Source organism: Xenopus laevis, chromosome 9_10L (assembly GCF_017654675.1).
Source record: "Xenopus laevis strain J_2021 chromosome 9_10L, Xenopus_laevis_v10.1, whole genome shotgun sequence".
Classification (NCBI taxonomy): domain Eukaryota; kingdom Metazoa; phylum Chordata; class Amphibia; order Anura; family Pipidae; genus Xenopus; species Xenopus laevis.
The window spans coordinates 70,895,885-70,920,807 of NC_054387.1; the positions used below are offsets into that span (position 1 = coordinate 70,895,885).

Sequence of the window (24,923 nt, forward strand, 5' to 3'; positions counted from 1 at the left end):
CCCCTAACTTTTTACTTACCTCTCTGTGCAGATTCAGTGATTGGAGTTCACGGCAGCCATCTTCCGGGTCTTCATGTCTTCTTCCGGTGCTTCGGAAATTTCTGTCCATCTCGGCACATGCGCATTTTTTGCAAACCGGGAAATTGCATGCACCGATCCGCCGGTCTCATTCTCAGATTACCGAAGACCTGTAAAATGGCTGCTGTGAACTCCGACCCCTGAATCTGAATTCTTACTGAAACATCCTGAGTTTCTCTTTGATCTCCTGCACGGGACAGTGCACAGATACACAGTTTCTAAAACTTAAGCCCAGAGTTCTCAGCAGCTGCACCTAGATACATTTGTAACAATGTAAGATAAGCAAAGATACAATTGTAACTATTTAAGGTAAGCCGATCTCTTGTGGAAACTGTGACTTGCAGCTTAAAGGGCAATTCACCTTCATTAGCAAAATTTGAATAACACATAAAACATGACCCTAAAACCCCCAGCTATGTGTTCAAACTTTTCGTAACCTGCCAAATTTAGTAAAAGAAGTGTGGTATTTAGGGGGTGTGGCCATAAAATGAGCATGGGGTTTGGCAGGTCTTTTTTCAAATTTTGGGAGGTATGTAAGTGCGGGCGCTTTCCCTGTATAATACACATGAGCCATGAATATGCTGTAAATTATATCCTAATAATACACAAAAGCCATGAATATCTTGTAAATTATAGCCTTATAAACGGTGAGTTCTGATGTCATCAGTTATGCACGGTGAGTTCTGATGTCATTTCTGTCACATGACTCACTGAAATTTGTGTTTTATCATAAAGTACCCCCAGCTGCAAAATATGAGGATATTAGAAGTTACCTCGGAGTTCCATGACCTGTATAAAAACACTCTGCCCATGAAACTCCTTGGTGATTTATAATATCCTTATAATTTACAAGAGAGGGTACTTTATTCACTATATAAACGGTGCCTTGGGCCTGGTGTTTTTACATGGTCATGGAACTCCTCAACTTAATTCCTTATATTTTACATGAAGGGATAATGTATTCACTATATATCATAAATATGTAATTTGGGGGCTGATTCCAGAGGAGCCATTTGTGTTTCACTGGTCTTTTATCGTTTTGGGCGGATCTCTCAAATACTCGAGACACCTCACATGCAAATGAAGTTATCCTTCCCATAGAGTTCCGCTTCCCATAAACCTGTGCTGTTTCACCCGGGGGAAGTTCTGTCACGGTGTGACCCAAAATATTTACATATCCAAACACTGCAACTGCTCTGAGGCTTCTCTGACTCTCTCTGTACCTTTCACTCCGTGCTGTGCGGAGAACATAGCTAAGTGCGCCACCTCATGTTTGCTTTTAGTACTGCAGTAGGCGGTGCACTGGTGAGAAGTGCGCTCACTGAGAGCCGCCCGCTGGGGCAGAGCTGCTGGAGGGAGACGGGGTGAGTCCGGCGGGATTAGCTGCCGTGAGCCGTGAGGGAAGCAGAGCAGGAATTGAGGATTAGGAAGAGCGGCGCTGCAGAGAGAGGTCCGGTGTATTGCGTCACGGGAAGAGTCGGCTGTACCGGGATAGAGCTGCGGCGGGAGAGGGAAGAAAGTTAAAAGAGAGTCGGTAAGGAAAAGTGATGATATGCTGCGGGGCAGAAGGAGTAACAGAGTCTGCAGAGACACAGTACTAGTGGAGGCAGGGGAAGGTGGGGAGAAGTGAGAGTTAAGGAAGGGCATGTCATACTGTGAGTAGTGGTAGGTTACTAGGTAGAAGTCATATTATAAGAAGGGAGGAAGCAATGTTGTGGGCAAGGAAAGGTGAGGGAGAATTGATGATAGTGTAAGTAGGAGAGAAGGACAAGTAATAATGTGAGTAGCAGAAGGTAGGAAAGAAGTAACAGTGTGGGCAGGGGAAGTAGGTAAGAACAAATTGTGTGGCGGGGAGAAGGAACAGTGTGGGCTGGGAAGGTGGTGGAGAAGTAACCGTGTGGGCAGGGGGAGATAGTAGAGAAGTAACAGTGTGGGAAGGGGGAGAGAGTAGAGAAGTAACAGTGTGGGAAGGGGGAGAGAGTAGAGAAGTAACAGTGTGGGAAGGGGGAGAGAGTAGAGAAGTAACAGTGTGGGCTGGGAAGGTGGTGGAGAAGTAACCGTGTGGGCAGGGGGAGGTAGGGGAGAAGTAACAGTGTGGGCAGGGTGATTTACAGAGACAAGTAATAGCAGTGTGAGTATTACAAGGTAGGGAGAGGCCATAGTAAAACTTTGGGGAGGTCAAGGTATGAAGAGGAGAGAGTGGCTGTGGGTGGGAAGATTCAGCAGGGCAGATAGGTAGAAGAGAATGTTACTCAGGAAGGAATAGTGGGCGATTGGCACCAAGTTCCAATATTAAATTTGTTATGTGCAGAAAGTGGTAGAGAGGGTGATTGACACTCGGAGTGAGTCAGTAGGGGGGGCAAGATAACTTTTTGTAGAGATATTTTTCATTAGTGCGCAATTTTAATTCCACTTATTGGGCAGAGTACAAGGAGCAAACCCATGTATTGGAAATTAACAACTAGTATGCTCATGTCTCATTAGTAAATGAAATGAACTCACTGCAGTTTTATCATTTTCCCTAATAGAATTGTACATCCTCTCATAGGTCTCTTGCCCCAGGCTGGGCATTGTGCTGCTGCTAGATACTGGAGCGGTGCTAAAAGAGGTTGGATGTCCCTGTCTCCAAAGAAACTGCATTAAGATTGACAGAACAAACCAAAGGACTTGCGGTTGTGTATTTATCCGAGCCAGAATCAAGGTGTGTGTGGATCAAGAAGCTGCTCCACTAGGCTGTACTGTCTGCCCAGCACTGTGGAATGACAGAGGGAAAGGAACATGTCCTGGCAGAGCTCTAGTTCCACCTCTTCTTCCTCGTAATCTTCTTGCCCACTCCATACTGCTCACCTGAATCATCTGCCTGACTGCAACCTGAGGTAAGCACAGCCGGAAGGCACAGTTTAACCCAACGCTGACTGTCTGACCTGAAGTGTGCTCCTGGCCTACAGATGTTAAATGTGTATTATTCTGCTGAAGGATTTCAGGGCATGTTGTGAATTTTTCAACATCATCATTTTAAATTTCCTGGCGTCATGGTGAATTTTTGGGTGCATGGCAGCCTCCCATGAGCAGATGTGCCCTTCCAGCATTTCAAACATACTATGCACAGCTGCATGGCGTGGTATGACTATTTTGTAACTGCCCTTGCTTTCCTCTTCTGCTGCAAATTCAGTTATATCTTATAGGGGTTTAATATAAACATAGTATATATGTGGTAGAATATATTGTAGCTGGTAGAGCTCTGTTAGCAATTACTGGCTTTTGGGGGCTAAAAAACACCAGTATTTCCTATTCAAATGAGGGAGCCAGCAGGGAGGTGGTTTTGAGTTATATTCAGCCAACTGGAAAGCGTGTTGTATGCTATGAGACTAACTGAGGCATCACTCGTTTTGTTTTTATAAAGGCACAGAGCTGCTGTACTGCTTCCCACAGGCAGAAGCAAATAATAGCTTAAGTCTCAGCCCCCACAGTTTGAACCCCAATTTAGCACCTACGCTGCACCAGTGGACTCTGTAAGGTAAGTGGGGGCAAATTATGGTCTCAGATTACAGCTGCTCACTATGGCAAGTGGTACAGCAGAGCCTCCATAACCCAATCCCAGTCATGGGGCTCACATTGCTGGCCACTTGCTTCCCATTCGTGGTCCCCTCTGACAGTGAAGTGTTTAGCCTATGATTGCCAGTCAATTGCTTGTGTCACTGTGCCTGGAGGTAATAATTACTGTGCCTGATCTTTACAGAGAACTGGTCACATTCCTAAGATTCCTTTGTGGTGGTCAGCAATGCATATTGGTTATGTCATTGTTTTTATTATATAGCTGCCTATCGAAAGTCTCCTTCGCTCTCTTTCCAGTCCAGATTTTGCCTGCTAGAAAGCTAAGTCGTGCAGCACATTAAAAAGGTTGAAACGTAGAATGGCAAACATTAACTCTGTAAATGGTTATGGGGGCCCCACATGAAAGAAAATGTAATTTTAAGCAACTTTCCTATATACATTAACATTTTCAGTGATTTTACATTTAATCACAAATGTAATTGCTATTATCAAGCAGTATCTGTGTGACTGTATCCTCTGCATTCCTGCTTCTGACTTTTGGAACAATGTAGCAAAAGCCAGCTGACCACAAGAGTCTCAACTGGAGAACAGAAAAGGATAAACAAATACGACTTTCAGTTGGAGTTACGTTTACAAATAACCTTTAAACTTTTGGGTATCGCATTTCACTCAACCCTGTTTCAAATACCTCGCATTCCTCAGGTGCCTTGCTCACACTCAGGTGCAATGCAATCAGATGGGTGCCAAGGTGACCGGATGTACTGCTGACTGGTGAAACATCTGCCAGCCATCTTGTGTGTGTGTGTGTGTGTGTGTCAGTCTACACTTAAAAATCAAAAGCCTGGGTGCTGATAGGACCAAATGTAGAAATAACAAAGTATAGCACTCATCAGGTCTTGAAAAATAATGTAGCAACTTTTATTTAATTATTTCATTTACTTTTTATTTGAATAAACATTTTTGCTTTATTTTTCAAGGCCCCATGACTTTACTTTACTTACCGTATTTACTTTTCTCTCTCTGTATATAACTCATCAATGACTTATATCCTATTATATTACAAGAAGAGGTACATGTACCCTCTGTTGTAAATTATTATTAGAAGTCACCAAGGAAGCCCATGTCCATATAAAGTCACAAGCAGGGGCGCTCCACCAATGAGGTGAGTTGAGCCACTCGCCTCAGGCGGCAGCGCCCCCCCTGGTTGCCAGGGGCGGCAAAAATGCCGCTCATGTTAACTTAGAGCCGAAATTCTGTTTTTCAACCTGAAAATTCGGCTCTTCTAGTGCAGAAATCGCAATTGCGCTCTCTGCCCTAGCAATGTCCCCTGCCCCCAACCCCCTCCAGCGCTGAAATGGTGAGCACCGTGAGGAGGGGTGGGGGTGGTAATGGAAGGCCACCTCAGGCGCCGAAGAGGCAAGGATCGCCGCTGGTCACAAGGCTACAGACTGAGTTATAGAAGGAACTCTTGAGTACGACTCATGTAATATAAAGGATAATGTACCCCCTACTGTAAATTATAAGGATATGAGAAGTCATTGAAGAGTTATGTGACCATATGAAGGCACAAGGCTGCAGGCTGAGTTATACAGGGAACTCTTGAGTATCACTCGTATATTATAAGGGATAATGTACCCCTACTGCTAATCGATAAAGTGAATAATTTACCCCTTATTATTAAATATAAAGTTATTTGGTGTTAATGAGATGTCCTATTACCATAAAATGGAGGAGGCTGCTGGTTATATAAGTCATGGAACTCCAAGGGCGATTTTTCTGTATAGCTGTAAATTTATAACACTTGTTGAGTCACAAAGTTATATTGTTTGATTGCGGGTGGGAGTGGCTCTGTGTCATGCTGTTTTCAGGCTTCAGGCTAACATTATTATTATTGATGATGAGCTGGTGTTTTCTGACTACCTGCAGGCTTCTGTAGTTGAGATAGTCAGTCCTTTCTGTGGCCCTGGGCACTGTTTGTCTGGCGTTAAGTTAATTCGCATATTTCTATGTTTTAGTATAAGAGCTGGCATAACGAGAAGTAAATGGGCCCCACTGCAAAATTTTCATAACCATGTATTGAAAAATCTCATCAGTCACGGCCTCCCAGGAGACACAGGGTTAGCTTGTTCTATAGTTAAATCCCTAGAGCTCCAGTTTTGATTTATGCTGCATATAACCACTATAAACATATAAAACGCTGATGTTTGACATGTAACATCTTTTATTTCAATCAGAAATCGGATAAAATGCTATTAAAGCAGCAGGGAATAATATGACATGTCCTTTACTGGGCTTGTTATACCAAGTTTTTAGTTGGGTTGCTAGACACCAAGTGTGCAGTCGGCAGAAAAGAACATTCTTCTGCAAAATAAAATGAAATGTGATATCCACCTGGGACCATTAAGCACTCCTGATTACTGGTATAGAATTTGTACTATAGCTGTGAGCAATCCAGCATGCCAATACCTCATTTTAGTCATGTCTTAGAAGCCTTTCTCCATCTAGGTATTAAACATTGCCTTCTTTGTGCCCAGATTGTTATGGAATGTCCCTTTTGCCTTAGCTTGTTCCATCTCTGATATGAGAGCACTTTGGCTCATAACTGGTTCTTTATCTGTTTGCCAGGCTTTTTCGTTAATCGACTACACAGGACTTTGGTATTATTTGCTTTTAGGCTCCATTGGGCTTATCATAAATAGGAGCCATGTATATGCCACCTCTAAACGCTTAGTAAATAGAATTCTCTCTATTTATATAATATGTGTGAATAATTGTACTACACAAAAGCCACAAAGAACCTGTACAACATAGCTTTATAACCATTGTTGTTCTTTCGCCTTATTTGTAATATCACTTGCCCTTGTGCTTTGTGCCTTTATCTTCATAATAGAAATCCTCAGTCATTTCTAGTCTCCTCAAATATTACAATATTTGGCACATTATTCTATCTCTCTCTCTCTGAGTTATGATATTGACTGGTGTCCATACAGAAGCACAAATATAGCAAAGCAGAACTTTGTTCCCACGTTTCCTACTCCGGTTCTGTCGTATGAATGTTTGGAAAAACGTCTGTCCATGAAGAGGAGTCAGCTCTTTGCTTAGGACAGTGACAACCCCATCCCACCTCTTTATACCCGCTGCCGTTGGGACACAAGGGAATGTCCCGTGAAAGACGTGCCTTATACGCCAGGTGCTTTTTGTCACTCACTAACAATGTGAAGTAAATGTATTTGTCTATTACTTGAATGTGGATCAAGTGTTTAGCAACTTGTAGTCACTAGCACATGTATATGTGCCTCGGGGTGTAAGGATTGTGCTGCAGAACAGACAAAAGACTGAAGACCTGTCTGGATAACTAGAAATTATGTTTTGCAAGTTTTTAAGACACAGCAGGATTATTTTCTTTTGTGGGTGAAGAAGGCAGGCTCACATAACAGCACAATTATTAGCTTAAAGGTTGTGTATAAGGCTTGTATATAAAGATACATACCCATGGGCATTTATAGTTGCATTTGCCATGTGATTAATGTTTATGCGTTGCACCACACAACGTAAGTTTACGGTGTGCACTCTGAGCTTTCTGGATAATGGGTTTCCGGATAACAGATTCCATCCCTATACCAATATTTATACTAATTGTAGATTATAGTGTCAAAAAAGCCTTTAATATTATGCTTGTTCAAAAAACCATCCAAGCCACTCTTAGCTTGAGGGCACAGTGAGTGGAGTGTTGGCTCTGATGCTCTCAGTCTGCATTTTCTTTCTTTTTTTTTTTTTTTTGCAGGCTGAGAGAAGCTGATCTGCTCCATTTCACACTTTAGTAAAACCACACTGACAAGTACAGTTTCCACCTCTGCTTGGCTACACAAAGTGTCGTAAACAGACATTTTAGGGCAGATCCCTGCTTGGCTTCTCTCGGTGTAGCTAAGCAGAGGTAGAAGCTTTATTTGTCAGTGCAGTTTTACTGAGGTGTGTAAGGGAGCAGATCAGCTTCTCTCAGCCTGCAATAAAACCTTCAGACTAAGAGCAGCAGAGCCAAAGTTCTGTGTGCCCTGGGCCTTAAGGGTAAGGTCACACTGGTCGATTTGGGGAGATTTAGTCGCCCGACGACTAATCGCCTCTTCTTTGGGGCGACTACTCTCCCCATATGCTTCCCCCTGTGTTCCGCCTGCTAGAAGGCCACACTGGTCGATTTGGGGAGATTTAGTCGCCCGACGACTAATCGCCTCTTCTTTGGGGCGACTACTCTCCCCATATGCTTCCCCCTGTGTTCCGCCTGCTAGAATGAGAAATTACCTGCGGCATGGGACTCGCTGCGCTATGTTTTCCGAAGTTTCTGAAGTCGCCGGGCGACTAAATCTCCCCAAATCTCCCAGTGTGACCTTAACCTAAAGGGGTGGTTCACCTTTAAGTTAACTTTAATATGCTATAGAATGCCCAATTCTAAGTAACTTTTCAATTGGTTTTCATTATTTATTTTTTGATGTTTTTAATTATTTGCCTTCTTCTTATGACTACTTTCAGCTTTCAAACGGGGGTCACTGACCCCATCTAAAAACTCTGTAAGGCTACACATTTATTGTTATTGCTACTATTTCTCATCTTTCTATTTAGACCCTCTCCTAATCATATTCCAGTCTCTTATTCAAATCAAAGCATAGTTGCTAGGGTAATTTGTCACGCAGCAACCTGATTGCTGAAATTGCAGACTGGAGAGCTGCTGAATAAAAAGCTAAATTACTAAAAAAAAAAAAAAATCATACTAGTAATCAGTAATCATACTAAGAGTTATTTCAAAGGTGAACAACCCCTTTAAAGGCACTAATAGAATCTGCCATCTGCCATTCCACAACTTCACTGCCCTCAGTGTGAAGAACCACCTACCTAATTACTATTACCTATTTTCTATGTGTGACAGTTTTTCTAATATTGAAGTGTACATTTTAATGTTACACCTTCTAAAGTGGCTCTGGGTGGGGGGTGGTTCGCAGGTCCTGTAAAATGTTCTATATTGATACATTAAGATGATACATTTCTTATCTTTGTCCCTGCTGAGCAGAATCTCTGGGTTTCAGTAAAGGCAACTATTAGAATTGATACAATAGTTGCTGAAAAATGTATCAACTAAGTGTTGCAAAATTGTAACAGTTTAGAATCTGCACCTTGAATTACTGAGCTGTCAGACTGAAACAACAGAGACACGAACATTCAACTTTAAACTTAGATTTTGAAAAAAATGGAAAGTAAAATGTTTTTATTTCTGGGGAACAATCTAAAAACAGTTGAATTGGAAAAATAGTTTGGAAGGTGAACAACCCTGTTAAGGACTGGATCCCAAAACTGTACTGCATACTCGAAGTGAGGCCTTAAAGTGGACCCGTCACCCAGACATAAAAATCTGTATACTAAAAGTCCTTTTTAAATTAAATATGAAAGCCAATTTCTTTTTTTTATTAAAGCATTCATAGCTGTTGTAAACTCATTTAAAAATATCAGCTGTCAATCAAATATTGCCTACCCCTCCTCTATGCCTAGGCATAGAGGTAGGGCAAACAATTACTTTCACTTTCCATTCAGCACTTCCTAGATGTCACTGCTCTCTCCACATTCCCCCAGCTCTCTTAACGATTTAATTGTGTAACCAGGGCATGGGGATGGACATTGGGTCCCTGTCCCCTGGTGCACAAACAAGATTCTGAGGTGATACAAGACTTGCCTTAATAACAGTGCCCACAAAATGGCTCCTTCCTGGTTAATATAATTATGAGTTCCCAGACTGATGGAAACAATATTCAAATAATTTATACAGTGTAATTAAAGTTCATTTTGCTTGACTAACATGATAAAATAGGATTTGGAATAATTTTGTTTGGGTGACGGGTCCCCTTTAACAGGGACCAGGGAATGACTCTTACTAAAAAAAAATCAGCAGCATCTACCTCCCTTATGTCATGTATTTCTCATTCTCAATGCCAAAATGAGTGGCTGTAACCTTAAGTGTCTGTGGCAACCAATGTTGGACTGGCCCACTGGGATAAAAAAACCACAGTGAGGTCTTGATTTGAGATTTTCCTCCATAAAGACAGTGCACTTTGCTGGTAAAGAATTGTGGTTCTGGGGGCTGCATGTGCTGCATCTCAGTTGGTGAGAGGCATTCTTTGACTTACAGTGTTTTGATATCTCTCATCAAACTACTTCATAATTTAAAGAGATACTGACACAAGAAATGAAACCATTTTTACATCTATCATAGTATTGGCTTTGTTTGCTACTCATAATTTTGCCATAAAGTATTTGCTCGAAGCTTTTACATTACCCATCTGACTCCCCCTGCTCGTCTATGAGGAGGCTGCCATATTGGTGCAGCAGGAGTCTGTTAGCATTAGAAACTCTAACTGGCAGGCTGAGATGGGACAGTCAGGTTGGCAAAACAGTCAGGGTTTAGGAACTTCAATGAAAAATAATTTACAAAAACAAACCTCTCAGCAAAAAACAATCAACATGATCTATAGGTAACTTTGAATGTTTATTTCAAAAAGACATTTTTTAGCATCTGTATCACTTGAAAACCCAAGTGTCAGTTGCTTTACGGTCCATTTCCTAAATGGTGTGCAAAGTGGAATGCAGTGGTTGGTTGGCGATCTGGAAGTGCCACTTGGAAATCTGGCCCTGTCAGTAGTCTGAACTAGCTGAGCAAAGGATTGCAAGAAACAGATTACGTTTACAAAGAAAAGCAAAACCATCAAAAAACTTGTAATGAGTACGCATTGGGAAGTTTTGTAGAATTAGATTTTCATTTATTGGCTACATTTTTATTTTTTGATAGTGGAAGTAATACTAATAGAGACAATAGAGTCCGTATTTGTGACATATAAAACCTATATATGCTTTAGGATTCATGTGTGTTTGGGTTCTGAGATGTGTTCATTGTGGCCAAATGCCTTGTTCAGCATTTCCCATGATTCTCCGCTTTTACATGATGCCAGCCATTGTATCTCAGCACTGGGCAGAAATACCTCTGACTGTCTGAGAATAATGCAGATTTAGAAGTACACCTGGAGAGGTGCAGATAGTCTGAACAGTTAATATCAGGGAGGACATGTTTGGGCAGCTCTGCAGGTAATTCAGTCTTGTATGAATGATCAGACTTTAAAAAAACATCACTGAGCTGCAAATTACTTAAGAATTTGCTGTGTTGTAGAAAGATAGTTGCCCTTTGTCATCGGCTGTGTGCAGTCTGCGGCAACTGTGACAACGGCGTGAACACTCATTCATGAGTCACACGGAGACTGTTAAATGAGGTTGGGTCTAATGTGCGGGCAGTGAGCAGTATGTACCAGCAAGAGAAATGTCTTGCTGTTCAATGAGGCAGATAAATGTAAGTTCTTCAGCTATAAAACGACAACCCCCCTTTGCAGAAAAGGTTGCAGAATAACCACTTTTATCACCGATAAAATATGTATGAATTCATAGAGAAGCAAAAAGGGAGTGTGTTATCTGAATTTCTTCTTGCTGTTTGGGAGCCAGAGAGGTAGCCAGCTGTTCTGCCATGCCATTTTGGGTTTTCTGCACAAAAAAAATAAAGGCACAAACACTACTGAATTAAAGATTTGGGCTAATAGCTGAATAATTAAAGTGGTGTTTATGTAACCAACTTTCAACTGCAGTCTACCATAGATTCAAATTCATTGCTATGTTCCTTGCTGTTTCCTGTGATGAAGATTTGCTGCTGTGGAAGAGTTGTTGCCACAAGTTGCTGTGAGGCTGCAGGGGTCATTTTAACCTCAAGTGCAGTTTGCAAAGGGCAATTATAACCAGTAATGGCTGATGCGTCAAAACAAGCACAGTTGTTTGAAGCAAATCAGATGCTAGTTGAATCTGATTTACTTGGTGCGTAGTGATACAACCTTTTTGCTTCCAACCTTGAAGGGTGATAAAACATATGTAATCAGAAAGAAGAACACAGGTCTCAAATAATAGCAGATTGCCCATATATAATCCTTGAGCGGTGGTGATTCCCCAGCCTCATAAGAAACAGCTTTGCATCATTCATCAGAAGAAGGAGGATGGGCACATTGGCTATCATGTGGCAGCACAGGACCACGTGTATATATGATGTTGACAGTTGCGCAAACCTGACTGTTCCTACATAGTCGTAGAAGAGTGGTTAACCCCCAGCTCCACTTCAGGTTTAGCAGCGTGTCCCAAAGTGGGCTGGGAGTTACATGACTGATACATCCGAGGGCTGCCCTGTGAGGCTGCTGCCCTATATATGGTACTATATAGAAAATACAAACCTGCAAATAGAACATCTATAACCGAAAAAACTCTACAGTGGTGATGATTGCCTCCATTACCCTCCATCTTGGGGCTAAAAATGTCTACTGCTAATTACCCTCTCTCATATTTCTCTGGTACAGACTGGTTGCTGATGTCACTGTGACCCTAGCAACATGAAACAGTTAATTTCTGGAGATCTGTATAATAATCCATAAAAAAACAAAACGCTTAGAATGCCACTAACCGTATCATCCTAAAAGTTCATTTTAAGCTAAACTGCCCTTCAAATTTATTAAACAAAATATCTGACCCTTAGGGGGAGCTAGGGGAAACAAATCAAATGAAAATCTGTTTTCCACAAATGTGATCTGAAGCAGCTTTCCTACTGGATTATTCACTGACTAAAATTGTAAGTGCCTTTGCCTTGTACTTGTCCAAACCATTTTAAAATAACTTTGCTATGAGCACATGTAATGTATTTCCTACCCACCCAGGTCTGCTCTACCAAGTAGCACTGTGGCCAAACACCGAGGGAGGAATTTGGCAGGCCAGCATGACTATATATGTATACATGTAATTATTAGTGAATTGCAGTGTGTTTTTTAAATAAATTATCCAGCTACTGACCCAGCAGAAACTGTTTATTATGGCCACCCAAGTCACATGCTATGGTATAATATAAGGTCTTCCTTAGTGGTCACCCTCCTTTCCTTTTAGGATGCTGTCCAAATTCCTTGTGTTTATAATAAGAGTCCAGCTGTAAATGACTTTGGGCCAGACATGCAGCAAGCTGATTGAGTTCTTAAATATGTGAAGTGTCTGACAGGCGTCCAGCTTTATTGTAAGAGCCACGGACAATTTGGATTGGGAATAGAGTTCTATAAATGACCAGTACAGAGACAGACACGGATATAATCCAGTTAGGAGGCAGCCAGGCTTATTTATTGGAGTATTTTCATATACAAGGAGCAAGTAGAGATATTTTAATAATCAGAGAAAAAAAACCAAACAAATGTTGCATTCTTGAAAATTGCAGATGTCCCTCATCCATGTAAATCCTCATGTTTATATGTTAAACCCTCTGTTTATATTTAATTTAGCTGTACAGTGCATGTCTAAACAGAATTCATTACGGTTTGCAGCAGATCTCAAACCATACAGGTTCTGAATGTGAGAGGTAGCAACAGAATTTGCATTTTTTTTTTGTTTTTAATTCATTATTTACATTATTGTTCTGCAGCTCCCCAGGTTGAATTTTCAATGGTTGTCTGGTTGCTAGGGCATAGCATAGCAAATATTTGATCAACCTTATATGTCCAAGAAGTGTTTTTTGTGCAGCTGGTGTAGATTTGATGTGAATGGCTTGAATCTAACACATTCTCTATACAAATTGTATTGTTCCTTTATGCGTTTTGTTGTGGGTGCCTGCTATTCTTTATTCCTTCGCTTAAGCCACTGACAAATCTGGTCACAGTGCAAATGATATGTTTGTTGCCGCTGCTTGTGTACTGTTAGGCTTCTGAGCCTGTCTGAAGATCAGCTAAACATATAGTTTATCCTAAGAAATAACAGTTTGCTTTCAGACAAAAGAAGCCATTGGTGCCAGTGATATAAACCATGCTAGGAGCAGTACATATTAATGGACACATTCCAGATAGTTCATATTTACCCCCTCCCACCCATGTTTCTATTCCCAGCATTCTATAAATAAAGTGTCTAGTGAGTGTACACACTGCTGTTGTAGAATGTGTGTTTGATTTTGCTTGGGACCATTCTGACGGGGCAGGATATCATATTTGTGGTGCATACACCAAATCAAAGATACTTGTGGCAGGTTTTCTTTCAGAGCAAGAGAAGATGGTTGGGTACTGTGTTTAATAAAAGAAAAATCCCTGCGGTAAATGGCAGCATCAATGAGAAGGGCAGAAAGGGCACTGGAAGCCCTGGTCGATAAAGCTAACCGCAGGCTTCTCACCTTGCCAGCGGCCGTTTAACTTTGGTGCTGATGGTCACCCATAATAGTAAGCACAAATGTGTATTAAACACTTCATCAAAGCGTGTTCCGGAATGTTTATTTAAATAAATCTTCTTAATAAAAACACCTCAGTGCTGCTTTCCTCAGAAGAAAGCCATTTTGATTTGTTGTGGCATGTGTATATATACATACCAGTGTATGTCAAACGCAGTAACGGCTTGATTTTTAGCTTAAATATTGTCCCATCTGGAAAATGTTGAACGAAGCTGCATATTTGTCTCTTTGGTGACCTCAGGAATTATGGGATATTAGGCCTGGGCCAGACTTTTAATATTATATGCTGCTCTGTGATGTAAATGGAATATAAAGCTTCTAAAAGCCTTTTGAATAACATCACTTACCCTTGAGAATTCAGAACTGTTTACCATAGTATATTAATGGCTAAAATCAGGTTTGAGCTGTCGAAATGCCACCACTATATGACAAACTATATTTTCAGTGACAATAAAGAACTGTTTCACTTTTCTAACACTTCCATAAAATATATACAAATATAACAGTGAAACAGACAACTGTATAGTCCATATATATTCTACTCTATATCATATACGATTATGTATATTATAGACCGTGATCAGAAATCAGTGCTCAGTGATGTTTTTTCATGGCTTACTGAAACGTGTGTTGTAACAGAATTTTTAGGCCATAAATGAATGTATGTGTGTACATACACCTAGAATACGCCTTACTCATAGGCTATATACTACCTTTAAATGGTCTCAGAGGATTGACTTGTGTTAAGTATGAGATGCTGAGTCTATTGCATTCATTTATGGCCTAGAAATTCTGTTTCCAATTCTGTGCTTAAGCAAAGCAGTGGCATTTTTTAACTAGACAATGGTTTATTTAGTCATTTCAGCAGTGGGGTGGGGTTGGACGAACAAAGACGACAGTATGAAAAAAATAAGTCTGTTTCATGTCAACATCTTGTAACTTGGGAAGGGAGATGATGCTTCCAGTACAGCCTGGGGTAGTGAGAGAATATACTGCGTATATATATATATAAACATTATTCTGTCTACATACTAGAGAATTGATATACTGTATATCAGCCTGCCAAAACATAGGACTTTACATCTGCAATGTTTGTTTAAATTCTAGGTTTTGCCCTTGATTTAACTGTGCTTAATAATTCATTGAAACAAGTATGTCATAAGTAAGCTAATTGGATGGCAACTCACACAACCTTGCAGCAGTAAAAATTATGTTTTATTAATGTCCTGCTGACTTTTGGGCTCTCTTAAGGCACATCAGAGGGGGCAACATGTTTCAATAAATGAATTTGACCAGTTGTGGTGTGGGTTAGGCTGCACTACATGGCCAAAAGTATATGAAAACTTGCCTGACCAATATTTAATTTAGAAAATATTAAGAAAGCAATTAAAATTTTTTTTTAAGAAGTTGGTCCTGTCTTTGTTGTTTAAATATCGTCTACACTCTACTCTTCTGTGAAGACTGTCCCCTAGAAGTTGGAACATGTTGATGAGATTTGCTTTCATCATTTGGTTAGGTCCTAATATTCAGCAATGATTCCTGGCTCACACAGGCATTCCAATTTTACCCACAGGTTTTCATTTGGGTTGAGGTCAAGGCTTTGTGCAGTCCAGTTACGTTCTTCTGCTCCCACCTCAGCAAACTCATACTTTGTGTGGATCTTTCTTTGTGAATGATGTTATTATCTCGCTGAAACAGGAGAGGACATTTTCCAAATTGTTGCCACATGTAGGAAGCACAGATTTGTCATTGGATGATATAGTGGCACCTGTGTTGGCACTGACTGGGTGTGCACATATTTTTGCACATATAGTACACTAGGTGGTGCTCTCTGAATTTGTTTTATACTTACCCTTTAGGGAAAAATTACACAAGTGTTTTTCATCAGATTTTGTGGGTCAGATTTGATCTGACCACACCACACTACGCTGCGCAACACCATGCAACAGCACAATCTTTTTTAGGATGCTATAACATCTGATGCCCCAGGCTAGAATGTAAAGACGGATGGAGCGTGCAGCGTTTTCATCCGACAGTCGGATAAATGTAGTTCTTACCTGCAATTACTCCTTCACTTACTGTATCTTCAGAACATGCGACACATCGCAATCGTTACTTCACATGGTGACGTGTCGGCTCGAGCCACACCGTGGAGTTCCTCCCTATATCAGACAGTCAATATATTTCAATGAGGAAAAAAAGTCGTTCAGACACCATCTGTTTTTATCTTGTCGGATGAAAACACAGCATGCAGCATTCACATCTAACAGTTGTGTCATGTCGGATGGAAATTTTTACATGTAGTTTACTCATCTGATTTTTGTATTTGTCCCATTGTATTTTAACCCACACGACAACATCAGACTTGTAGGATACGTTTTGTCGATCCGACACCATCCTACAAAAGCGCTTGTGTAGTTCAAGCCTTAAGGTGCTTTCGTCAGAATACTCGCTATACTGGCAGCACTCTCTCAGCTGCTCAGGTCTTTAGCGGGAGGCTAAGTAATGGCTCGGCCGGGAGGTGGGGGTCCTTCATGTTGAATTGCCCTTTTAAGACTTCCTTGTTTAAATTGTAAAATTCCTTATTGATGTGTATTAGAATTAGTATTGTACAATGTGACAATGCTGGCTTATATAACTTAAAACTAGAGCAATTCCCAAGTGCCAATGATTGGTGGATGGTGGGAATTGTAGCATCTCTAGTACTGAGTCATGGTACTCCACAGCAATCGATAAGTGTTTTTGGAAGCAAAAGCAATGCGAGGAGATTCAGATAGTGTGTATGTGTGCAAAGCACTCAGAGGTCACACCTGATTTAACTAAAACTAGTAGCTCTAACATATAGCAAATAAATAGTCTCCTTAACTGTGTTTTCTCTCAGGGGCCAGTGTGTTGTTCCACTTGGGTTTAATGTCCTGGAACCAACAGTTGCTATCCAAGGCAGATATTTTACATATACACCAATCTGGCAAATGCTACTGAGTTTAAGGGGTGGGGCGGATTCGGGGAGATTTAGTCGCCTGCTTGAATGAAGAATAACCTGTGCTAATGCACTTGCGACACTTCAATTTCCGAAGTTGCCTCACGAGGAAACTTAAGGCGACTTCAGAAATCGAAGCGTCGCGTGTGCATTAGCGCAGGTGATTCTTCATTCAAGCAGGCATAAGGCAGATGGAAGGCAGTTCGGGGAGATTGTTGCCCCGCAGAAGAGGCGATTAGTCGCCAGGCGAATAAATCTCCCCGAATCTGCCCGTCTGCCCCAACCCTAAAGGAGAACATATTAATGCTAGGCTAGATTTACTTCCCCCCCCTTAATGGGGACATTACCACTGTTCTCCCAGTGTATTGTACCCTTTCACTGAGTTGTTCATGTTGTCCCAAAACCTGCATTTTTATTTAGACCCACATTGGGGGAGACAGTGTCAGTAATGTGTATGGTAGGGAATTTCCGTATGTTTTGTAGTGCGACAAATTATTTCATTGTAAATTAAACATGTATAGTGAAGGGGTGTGAGCCAGGCCGTTACCAGCCATGGTCAGAGGAGGAAATGCCATATTGCTGCGCTGCCTGATATTTAGCTGGCCTTGCTATTTAGTGCTACACACATTGCCTGCTGCTATTTCCTGAGTGAAAGTTGGCGCTTGCAGCCTGTAAATACGTAAATTTTCCAGTTATCTCTATTACCCAGGAATATTTATAACCAGGATATTTTGTTTTCTGCAAAGTACATCAACTTGGTGCAAGGACAAAGGAAGGATAGTGTTACTTGGCTTCTTATAAACAAGTATAACTGGAATTCATTTCAGTATGGGACAGAAAAATAAGTTCACAGCGTATGAATATGAGTTTTAGATTACAGTGGCTTGACATGATTGATAGTACCCCTTAGTAGCCCTGGGCTTACGTATATCAGATGGGACTATTTCCCAGTGACAGGCAAACAAGAGAGCTCATCAATATCCCTTGCACAGTAAGGTAAGTTCTGCCTTTTTTATTTGCTTTTGATTGGCTCTGGGTAGATTTTGACTGCAATATTGATGAATTGCCTCACTGATCCAATTAGTAAAGGGCTGCTTATGAACCTAGTGGCTTTAAAAGATGCTATAGAGTAGGGTTCCCAGGTGACTTAAAACTATTTTAATAAATGCATGTGACAATGCAGCCCTTCTAGCTGAATTTAGACTTGTCCCTGCATTTTAATGTAATGGCAACCCTACTATAGAGTTCATTAAATCCTTTTATCAGTGCATGTGCTGGGATGATAAGGGGCACACAATTGCACCCCTTAGGGTAAAAAAACTGGGTAAATAAGTGAGAAATACTTCCAGCTCTTAATAGAGAAGCATAGGCACTGGAAAAAGTTTAGTGAATATATAGTGACCCTATTACATGAAAGATATATCACAAAGGCATTGGTTGCTTCTATAGTGGTTGCTAGTCTACAAAGAGGCTGCTTCTTGTATTAGGAGTGAGAGTCATCCATGTGCTCTGCAAAAAAAAAAAGATTACGGACAGATTGGTCCTTGCCTGGACACAAGAAACAGTCATTGGTCCTTGCCTGGACACAAATTAAAATTCTTTTCTAAGCCCTGGGACTATGATGTTTTGGTGGTTTATCTGTAGGATGTGGGCCTGTGCCATTGTCTCATCCCCTTGATATTCCTTGCAATGTTGAAGTAAGTTGACATGAGACTGTCCAGGTTTTAAGGCAACTTTTATTTCATAGGAAATGATGTTTGCATAGCCCCTGCTAAAGACTTAAACACAGCACTGCTAGGTTTGCTGAGCACAGAAGCTCTGACAGCAGTTACAGAGTGCTGAGATTTAGTTGGGTCTTTACGAAAGGGCCGATTATTCAGTGCAAGGTTACCCTTAGCTGGACAAGTGGATAAGGATCGCATTTTTGCACCGGAGTGATGGCAGGGCAATGATTGCAAGCTGTAGACAATGTGCAGCACCTTGAATGGCATGTTAATAAATTGAATATATAAATAAAAGGCTAATTTGCTGTTTCCCAACGCACAAGTGAACAGTGGAGAGCAAGATTGTTCTGTTAGCACCCATGCGCTTAGAAGTTGTGTGGCCCTCTATACTTTGGGGTTAGCGCATGAACCCATAGATACTGGCTTCATCTACAGCTATGAGGTCTTCTCTCCCTACTGGCTGAAGTATGCTGTAGAGAATATTCTGAGTAGTGCTTTACCACACAGCACAATGTTATTGCTTGCCTTGGTACACTGAGGTCCCAGCCAGTGCCAGTCATGTGCATGGCCATGGTTTGCCAGGCTATTGGTTTTTCCCATAGGAAAAATGAGTACCCAGAAATGTGGAATATATGAACATGGCACTATGGTACCTGAGTATCAGTATAGTCTAATCTATAGCAAGGTGGAAGGATGGGGAAGGGGGGGGGGTACGGCACATCCCTAAACTTCCTTTTTGGAATCCAAAAAAATCAAAAACCTTTTTAGTAGGGCTTGCTCTATTTGTTTGTAGTGGTCCGTGGGTGACAGTAAGCCAGTTGCTCTTGCCTTCAGGGGCATAACTACAAAGGGGGGCCCAGGAGTGTTGAGGCCCAGTAAGACCCTAATTAATAGGCAACTTCAATATATCTGGGTTGAACTGGTCAACTTAGCAATCTTTTCGGGCCCAAACTTAAATTAGCTGTAGAGCCCAGTATCATCTAGGTTCGCCATTGCTTGTCTTAGTTACATATCTGATAAAATGCACTAGGATGTAAGTGGTAATTGACCCCTAGTTTCCTACAAATACAGCTTTGTCCTGCTTCTCTTGTATATATTTATTGCTAGCGGAAACATCAGGCTGATCACATCATATTATTAGTGGGAGCTTCTCAAGCTTTGTACATTTCCATTAGGCTCCATGGGAAAAAGCTCAAACAAACACATAAATCAGCTGCTGTGCTGGAGCCAGTGTGCTACTGATAATACTGCAAATTACTCAAATAACTCTTTCTCATCTGAACTAAAATTATGCACTCTGTGGCATGAAAACAGCAACAAGTATGAATGTGTTTATTATGAAAACAAAATTATAAGTGCATTTAACAAACAAGAAAGGAAAAAAGAAAATAAAGAAATCTTTGTTCTTTTATGTAAATTGCTGTCACATACTTTTTTTTGTTTTTTTCATTGTAGGGTTAATTCCTTTCTCCCTATGTCATTTCAGGCATTTTGTGCTACGTGTATGAGGTCATATACTGTGGTATTGTGTTGTATTGATTGTGGATTAGGCGAGGGGCATAACTTAACCTCCCTGGGCCGCCTGGCAAAAAAATATTCGTAATATTTATGGACCCACCTCCACAATGTGTATTTATATGAAGGAGGCTCACACTCACAGGTCTTACAAAGAAATAACGGTGTTTATTAGTCAAAAATAAGAACTAACGTTTTGGCTAGCACTCTTGCCTTTCTAGCCGAAACGTTCGTTTTTATTTTTGACTAATAAACACCGTTATTTCTTTGTAAGACCTGTGAGTGCGAGCCTCCTTCTGGTATATACTTATCTTTTTGGGCTTTATTTTTACCCAGGCAACTTACACCTCTACACGAGTTGTGCCGGCATCCAGACAGCCTGTTTTAAAAAAATTTCAAATAAAAAATACGTGATTTTTTAAAAAATTTCTCGGTGTGCACTCGTTCTACATGGATCTTTATTTATCTGTGTATATATATATATACACATTTCTTTATAATCTGTTCTTTAATAAATCATATTAAATCACATAATAAATCATAACAAGCCACTATTTATAAAGAGGTCAGTTTACTTGTAACCAAGTCTGGGTGATTTTAACCAATGTCATGGCATACTCTATGCACATCCTTGCTCCACAGGGGGGTATATATAAAATCACCATATATAATCCACAACAGTGTTATGTATGGTGACTTCAAAAAAATCTGGTTTGGGTAACAGGTCTATACATGTAAATGTTGGACAGCACTGGCCTAAAGGAATGCATACCCTCCAATTGTCAAGTAAAAATAACCAAATTCTATGTCTTAGTACCCCGTAAGCCTATTATAAATAAACTTTTTCCTCTGGTCGTGTACTAAGCAATACTGTGTTGATAAAGCAGACATAAATAAATCGATGCATGCAATTTTAGAACTCCATTTGAACCCATTTATCGAAAGCCACAGACATATGAGGTTACCTCTAGACTAGACTGTATGACAAGTTTATTAACTTATGGGTGCCCATGCTGTTTAGCTTGGGTCTCCATGATCCATAAATAATGTAACATTTTTACCTACGTTTAAACATGGTGATTAAAACATCCCACATTTGTGTTTCCAAACCGATGAAACCAAGCTGATTCTGCAACATATTTTGGCTCCCCTGAAAATAAAGGTTAGGAACCACTACTTCATGACTTTGAATAAATGGCTCATAGCACCCTAATTGCATGCTGTTGTCTTCAATACATTTGTAAAGCTGTGAAGTCTTATTGGAAATTCCTATTTCTGTATTTTCACTAATTTATGGCATTGGAGCATTTGAAGCTGGCGGTTCTTTGATGAAATATGGAGACGGCTTCATTGCATGGTCAATTTCTTGGGCCGAGCCATTTAATCTCTAGATGAAGAGACTGCTATTCCTTTACCTGCACCTGAGACAAAAAATCTACAGAGAAGCTTTTACTCTTATTAGTCTGTGAGATAAGAGAGACATAAAAGGCAGCTGGCTAGTGGTCCTCGTATCTACCAAGTGTTTAACCCTAATAAAAGCACCGGGGGCCTCACAGTGGGTGAGTGGTACTGCTGCATGTGAAAGGTGCTAATGCCGCCTTATAGCTGCTTATGGCAGGAATGAGTAGTGTGGAGGCTTTGATGTCCCTCCTGACCTTAGACTATAGTTTATGATTCATAGGACACCAAATTATGAGTTCTAGCCTGTTGCAGACCATATACCACATGTGTTTTTCTGCATTCCAAAAAAGATCTATCAGGCTTAAAAGGTCAGTCACACCAAAATATAAATATAATTAATTGACATACACTTACAAATTATTTCAGTCCAATATGTTTATTTTGTTTTTTTGTGAAGCAAAGTTTCTGTTTTTTTATTTGAAGGTGTTTCCTTTCAGCTGTGTAGTGTTTTACTGTCTTTTATTTCAGCTATAATAGCAGAGATTCTGACACTAGATAAACATGATTTTCCAAGCATGGGGTTATTGATCAGCCGTGAGGTTAGTGAATGTGTATTGATGTAGCAGCATTCTTTGATTGCAGAACAGGTTCTTACACCAGCTTTAAATCCTCTCCAATGCTCAGTGCTGTGCCTAGTACACTTCCTTATTGTATTTGGGTAAATAGAAACCATGTGTTACTTGCCTTTGTTCCAAGATGATTCTGAGGCATTTTCATACTGGCTGACAGCACTGAAGTTTGTGATCTTGGCCCGTTGCACCATAAAAAGTCCTCGCCCTGCAGATCACTAATTTGGATATCAGCAGCTACTTGTAAATCACATGGATAAAGTGAGCCATAGGGGTGTCTGTGTTATCTCAGGTTTTTTATCTATAGGATTTTTTTGCCCAGGCCTGGGGGTACAGTCAAATAATTCTGGGCTGATACTCGGCTTTTAGAAAACGCACTAAAATCGTCCACAGAACCTTTTTGGAATTACAGTTTTTTGCCCCCTTGAAAGTCTTGTTGGGGATGCTGGAGGCCACACAATGTGGCCTTCTGCCCTGTACAAAGCCTGTGGGTGTCACAAGGCAAGCCAGTATCACACCACCTGAGAGCCAAAATAAAAACGTTAAAATCAACGTATTTGCCAGTAAATCGCTACTATCCACTTGCTATGCCCAGTTATAACTCCAACCCAATACCAGACTCAGTTTCTCCTCATCTGCACTGACCCACCCCATCCTCTTTATCTGGTGGGAGAAGCCAGTATCTTGTAGTTCATGTGACAGTACCTGTTGTTTGGCAGAGTTTCTATGCACCAATGCTCAGCCCCCTTCCTCCGCATTGCTGTGCAGCTTCTTCCATGCTATGAGCCCATAATATAACAAAAGACATGTTTGAGGGCTAATGTGTATTAAAATTGTGATGTCATAAAAAGAATTATGTGGAGTCCTTAGGGTCACAGGCTTGCTTTGGGGAGACACATCTGGCCCACCGGCCTCCAGCTGGACAACCCTGCTCCAGGTCAGTGGAATGCCAGATGCAGTCTGTTTTGAATGAATCATATTTGGAAATGAAAAAAATCATGCTTTTATGTGGGAGCCCTTATCACATTAAAGTTAACGGGCACTGTCTGTAAGTTCTTAAATAGCAATTTACTAACTATATCCCCTAAAAACTTGTGATCTTCCTAAACATGCTTTACCACACATTCTTTCCATGATCCACCAATACTGGCTGGCCTCGGGATACTGCATCAATGTAACCAAATCGGTGATAATAACGTTAGGAAACAAAGGGAAACCTCGATGGGGTAACAAATATAATTTTAGGTGGACCAAGGTCGAAATTACTTATCTGGGTATACAAATATCAAAAAGGCCGTATGAGCTTTACGCCCGTAATATAACACGTTGTATAAGGGAAATAACGCAAGACATAAAAAACTGGCAAACTTATCACCTTTCTGCAATGGAGAGGGCTAATCTGCTCAAAATGGTGGCATTCCCCAAACTCTTATACAACCTTCAGAGTCTCCCCATATTAGTACAAGATAGGGACATCCAATCACTTTACAAACTGTTCAGGAATTTCATATGGAATGGGAAAAAGGCGCAAATTTGTCTCAAAAAACTCCAGCAAAGCACCTTAAATGGAGGCCTTAACTTCCCCAATATCAAACAATACAACATGGCAGCCACTATGAGACATTTAAAAGACTGGATCCATAACTCTGACATATATACTAATACCTACCAAGAACAGCAGTTCATCCCGCAGACAAACCTACTATATACTCTACACATGCATAGAGGAACTTACGACTGACATTATAGACAATCCCTTGTTATACTCCACTTGGCAAACCTGGAAAGACTTGAGAAAACAGAGTTGCTTAAACAGTAATCACTCATTATACTTACCTCTCCTATTCAATCCAGAATTCCAGCGCGGGCGGGCTTTGACAATATATCAGGACTGGGGTAAAGAAGGGGTGACAACAATACGTCAGTTGACAAAGAAGGATACTCGGAAACCACTTACATTTGTACAACTGCAAACCACATTTCCCTCCGTAATGCATAATGTGTTTGCCTTTTTACAAGCTCAGATGTATTCTAACAGATAAGGATTGGGATAACTCTTTGGACAGATTTCTTTTACGGACTAACTCCACCAAGGGAACCATATCACAGAACTACAAATTTATGCAGGTTAATACGGACTATGACAGCATACCCAAAGGACCTAAACAATGGGCTGTGGACATACCTGACCTGAGCATGGAATTTATATTTGGGATGTATAAACAACTATGGCGCACCTTACCCTCTAGCATATATAGGGAAATGTTTTTGAACTTGCTACACAGAACCTATCTGACTCCAGAAATACTTTATAAAATGCAGCGAAGGGAAAATAGCAATTGCCCGAAATGTGGACAACCCAGAGCTGACCTTATGCATTGTTTATGGGCCTGTCCATACATACGACGATTCTGGAATCAGATACGAGACTATGCAAGTAGACATTTAGTGAATTTTGTCCCACTAACAGCAGCTTGGGCACTTTGGGGCACAACCCCCAACACCCATACCAGAATTACAAGGGGTGCAAAAAGACTCTTGTTGATCATAACGGGAGTAGCAAAAAAAATTATATTACAAGTCTGGATAAGATATTCCTGGAGAAATTAGTGCGAGTTTTCTACATGGATTGGATAGAAGCATCTCTTAATAAAAACGCAATTGTCCAAAGGTTTTTCGAAACCTGGGAAACGTTTATTGCCATAATTCCACAAACAATAAGGCTTAGACTC

The 24,923-nt window shown here is 40.7% G+C and overlaps 1 protein-coding gene across 4 annotated transcripts in view; it reads left to right on the forward strand.

Moving 5' to 3' along the window:
• Window positions 1-1,244: 1,244 nt before the first annotated feature.
• The window catches only part of LOC108701338 (protein TANC1), a 134,884-nt gene continuing 111,205 nt past the window's right edge, over window positions 1,245-24,923 (forward strand). For 3 of the 4 annotated variants that reach the window (XM_018235801.2, XM_018235803.2, XM_018235805.2), the window contains exons 1-2: window positions 1,245-1,612; window positions 2,627-2,954. The gene's annotated coding sequence lies outside the window, so the exon portion shown is untranslated. Of the gene's footprint in view, window positions 1,613-2,626; window positions 2,955-3,481; window positions 3,596-24,923 lie in introns of all 4 variants that reach the window. The other variant, XM_041577582.1, reaches the window with a different exon arrangement.